The sequence below is a fragment of the Rhagoletis zephyria genome, unplaced genomic scaffold (assembly GCF_001687245.7).
Source record: "Rhagoletis zephyria isolate East Lansing unplaced genomic scaffold, Rhagoletis_zephyria_1.1 Rzeph_scaffold_02399, whole genome shotgun sequence".
NCBI lineage: Eukaryota > Metazoa > Arthropoda > Insecta > Diptera > Tephritidae > Rhagoletis > Rhagoletis zephyria.
The window spans coordinates 62,787-67,565 of record NW_016159483.1 but is presented as its reverse complement, the minus strand read 5'-3'; positions in this window follow the sequence as shown (position 1 = coordinate 67,565).

The following is a 4,779-nucleotide window of genomic DNA, read 5'->3' as shown; positions in this document are numbered from 1 at the left end:
TTTTTTTTTGCTAAAAATTACTTGTATTACAAATGCTTGCCATCGGCTTCAACATTATGCAGCCACCATACTGCCGAACGTCTGCAGACAAAACTTCCACTGTGTATGTAAGCGATCCAACAACCAATATTCACGGCAACGTCGTAGCAGCGCTCTAAGTATATAGAGCAATTCGCATAAGAGTGAAAAAGTTCTACAGAACACACTTTCCGCCATACATTTTCGATTATAAAAAGTGGGCAAATGTGATTTTGTATTTCGAAACTGTATGGTGGAAAGTGTGTTCTAATATCTATTTGATACACAAAAAATGATCACGGCTGTTGGTTGGTTGGTTGTAGTGCTACCTAAGCTATCGCTCAGGAAACAATTAGCGCATAAAAGCGCCATTTTGGTGCACTTCTCGTGGACAATGATATTTTATTATACCGTAGCCTACCTGTCAGAACATTCCAGCGGTTCAGTCAAACCATTTAGAACCGCTTATAAATTTGTATAAGTCGCCTATTGTAGCACTAGATAGATCCGTTAACTGCTCCACTATGTGTTTCCCGAAAGATTTATGTCTTAAGTAAACCAGGCCTGGGCATTCACACAGGAAATGAAATACTGTTTCTTCGCTGCCATCCAAGCCGCAGCTGCGGCATATTCTGTTGTATGGAAGACCTATTCTACATGCATGTTTTCCTAGCGGCCAGTGACCGTTGATAGTCGCTACAATTCTAAATACTTCTACCCTTGACCTACTTAGCAGTTCTGCTGTTCTTTCCCTGCTAAAGTCATGCCAAAGCTCTCGTGCTATCTTGCCAGTCTGAATCTCTGACCACCTCCTCCTTGCCAGTTTCAGAAGGTGCAAGTGGATTTCTGTTTGTATTTGTCTGAGGGGATAACCCAGTATCACCGCTACAGATTCATCCAAACAAGCTCCCGCCCTGGCCAGTTCGTCTGCTCTCTCGTTGCCTTCTATGTTCCTATGGCCGGGAACCCAGACAAGAGAGATGGACATTGACTGAGACGCTGAGCGTAACTCCATCTTGCATTCCTTGACTAGCTTGGACTTGGTTACAGTGGATGATATAGCCAGGAGTGCTGCCTGGCTATCTCAGTAAATAACCGCTCTTTCTTTCCTGGTAGCGCTATTCCTTAGTATTCTACAGGCTTCACAAATGCTCAGAACTTCGGCCTGAAATATGCTAGCATGGTTTTCCAGCCGGAGGGACCTATTGACACCAAGCTCCTCGGAATATACCTCTGTCCCTACACCGCAGTCCATCTTGGACCCGTCAGTGTAGATACAGATGGCTTCCCTATCGGCAGCTTGGCCCCTTTTCCACTCCCTTCTGGATGGAAACCGCACTTGTACATTCAAGCCAAAATCGAGGGTTGATACCATATAGTCCGTGGTTTTATTTCCTATCGAAGTATGGCCTAAGATTGAGCTATGCCTAAGATTGAGCTATGCTGAGTACATCGCGGCATAGGCATAGATCAATGGGCATCATATTGAGGATTACATTCAGTGCTTCTGAAGGGCAGGATTTCAGTGCCCCAGTTGTCCCCGAGCATGCCGCTCTTTGTAAGCTATTTTTAGTTTGCTGACATTGTATTGTTTGTCTAAGGCTGGCTACCACACTAGGGCGCCGTAGGTTGGGATCGGCCTTATGATAGCGGTGTACATCCACATCACAAGTTTCGGTTTTAAACCCCAGTTTCTATTGAAGATCCGTTTACAAGTATAATAAGCGATGTAGGTATGGATGGAAGTCTAAATTGTGGTATCTTATACTTATTAGTAAGCAGTAACAAANTTGGACGATAGGGGGATTGTCTTCCCGCCTATGGATGGAAGTCTAAATTGTGGTATCTTATACTTATTAGTAAACAGTAACAACTCAGTTTTGTCTGGATTTACGTTAAGGCCACTGCCTTTAGCCCACGTGTGTAGTCTACCCAGCGCTTTTCCTAGAATTTCACTTACAGTAGAGAGAAAAGGTCCTGTGACTGCTACCACTACATCGTCAGCATACGCCACTACTTTAACTCCACGTCTGTTGAGATCTAGCAGTGTGCTGTTTAGTGCTACAACCCACAACAGTGGGGAGAGTACACTACCCTGGGGAGTACCTCTACGCACATATCTAGTTATTAGACTATCTCCGCTTTTCGCCTGAATAAGTCTGCTTTCTAGCATGGAGCGTACCCAGCCAACCACACCGCCGTCCACACCAACCCCCATGTGTGATTGGATGATGGTGTCAACTTCAATGTTGTTGAAGGCGCCCTCGATATCCAGGAAAGCGGCTAAAGTGTATTGCTTGAAGCGCAGTGATTTTTCTATGAGCCCCACCACTTCGTGCAAAGCTGACTCCGTCAATGTAAGCATGTTGTGCTGTTGATGGGGATTCTACCCCCAATAACGATCTTATATATATATCTATANACCACTTCATGCAAAGCTGACTCCGTCGATTTTCCTTTGATGTAAGCATGTTGTGCTGTTGATAGGGATTCTTCCCCCAAGAACGATCTTATATATATATCTATAAGCCTTTCCAGTGCTTTAAGAACAAAGGAAGTTAGGCTTAGAGGTCTAAAGTCTTTCGCTGTTTCGTAGTTCTTCCTACCGGGCTTAGTGATGAACACTACTTTGACACGTCTCCAGCTCTGGGGGATTTCAAGTAGCGGTGCTATGTGCTCCTTTACATTCTGTAACATGGCCGGTATTATACCATCTGGGCCTGGAGATTTAAAGGGAGAGAAACTATTTATTGCATAGATGATCTTTTCTTTGCTTATTATTGTTTCAAGTTCTCTATTTGGTATATATGTATGTTCTTTTCCATCTGATGCTGCTGCATTCTGTTCACAGCCTGGAAAATGGAATTGAACTAGTTTTTCTAAAGACTCATCCGTGGAGTTTGTCCATACATCACTTATATTTTTTATAAATGAGGGTTTAGTGTACTCCTTTGAGAGGATCTTACTTAGCCTAGCTGAGTCTCTTACATTTTCTATCGAAGAACAGTAGGTTTGCCAGGACTTGGCCTTTGCTATCCTTAGTTCCTTTTTATATGATTTTAACGCACTTTTGTAGGGCACCCAATTCTTGGACCTAAAGCACTCGTTAAAAAGTTTTCTAACGCTATTTCTAAGAGATCTAAGCTCCCCATTCCACCATGGCGGGGATTTCTTTTTCATGACACTCAGTGGGGTTGATCTTTCATAGGCTTTAGTCATCACCTCCTCTAAGTTGCTTACGTTTCGTTCTATCTCATCTATTGAGGTAATATTTTCTACCAGATTGACTTTAGTTAGTTTTCGCGTCAAAACTCTATTGTATTTCTCCCAACTGGTTCTACGTGGGTTCCTGTATTTAGAGGGGGTGTAGGATACTCCGCGTAGATTAAAGAGTATCCAGCAGTGATCAGACACTGATGGCCTGTCGGAAACCGTAACGCCATCGTTCTCAGACAGCAACGTTAGGTCCAACACCTCCTCCCACCCAGGAAACCGGTCTGAACTTGGGAAGATAAAGGTTGGTCGGTTACCAGTATTGCAAATACTCAAACTAGTGTTTAATAAATAGTGTAGAAGTGACTCACCTCGCTCGTTTTCTGTTGTGCTGCCCCAAACTGGATGCCAGGCGTTTGCATCACATCCTATGACAATGGCTCGTCTGGGGTTCCGGTCTACTATAGTTTTGATTTACGGTGGCGGACTGTCTCGTTCATGGAACATATAAGACAACACTAACAAGACATCCTGTTGTCCTGCCGTCTCCACCTTAGCTACTGTTGTGTCTGCTGTGCTGGAATTAGAGCAAAGTAATGCATTTATACCCTTCTTGATAAGAATACACGCCCGTGGTTTACCAACCTCGCTCTTGTAGAAGTGATTGTAATTGTAGATATTAAGGCCCATTACTCCCATAAGGAGTTCGCCTGCACCGTCGACGCCCGGGTCCTCTTCTACTGGGCTGACTTCACCAAGGAATACTCTTACCTTAGCTTTTCTAATGCCGAACCGAATCTTATAGTCGGCCTCTGCTAGGGCCTCCAAGGATTCGGAGCAAATCGCTAGGAGAATTGGCTTGTTTGTGGGCTTTCTCGGCTCTTCAACTTTGATGAGCTCCCACTCGTCTATTGCTGGTATGTTTTTATTATGCAGCTTTACACACCGCAGCAACTTTTCGCCAGGTTCGGCTATCGGAGGTAACCAAATGCGAGCACGGGGCCTCCTAGGGATGTCCTTGGCTGGTATGAGCTTGAGCTTCAAGCTCTCGAATGCGTCGCTAATCTTTGCGACCCTAATCTTTGCGACCCAGCGAGGAAGTCCAAGGAGAACTGGTCCGCGCATTTGATGACCCGGTATCCCCTCAGGGATTCCGATGAGTCAAACTCTGGATGAGGACCTTCGGGGTTGTCGAGGACGTAGTCCATTACGAGACTCGACAGCCTCACATCGATCTCCACCCACTTTTGCTGCACTGCTGGCGGCGTTCTGATACCTTCGTCAATAATTGAAGTCTGAGGATGGTCTCTTGCAACGTCGCTGAAGTAGCGACGCTTGGTGGATGTTGCGGACTCCGCTACATCCCCCTGCTTCAATCGTTTGCGGTCAGCTCCGTTGCCACTCTCGTTTTGAGACCTATTCCTTTTTCGGGTTTCGCTAGATCCCATGGTGGCAGTACGTTCTGTTTGGAATTTCTCATACTCTTCCACCATGGCCATATATATAAGCTTATCTTCCTCATCGCGCTCGTCCACACGTCCGGCTGCT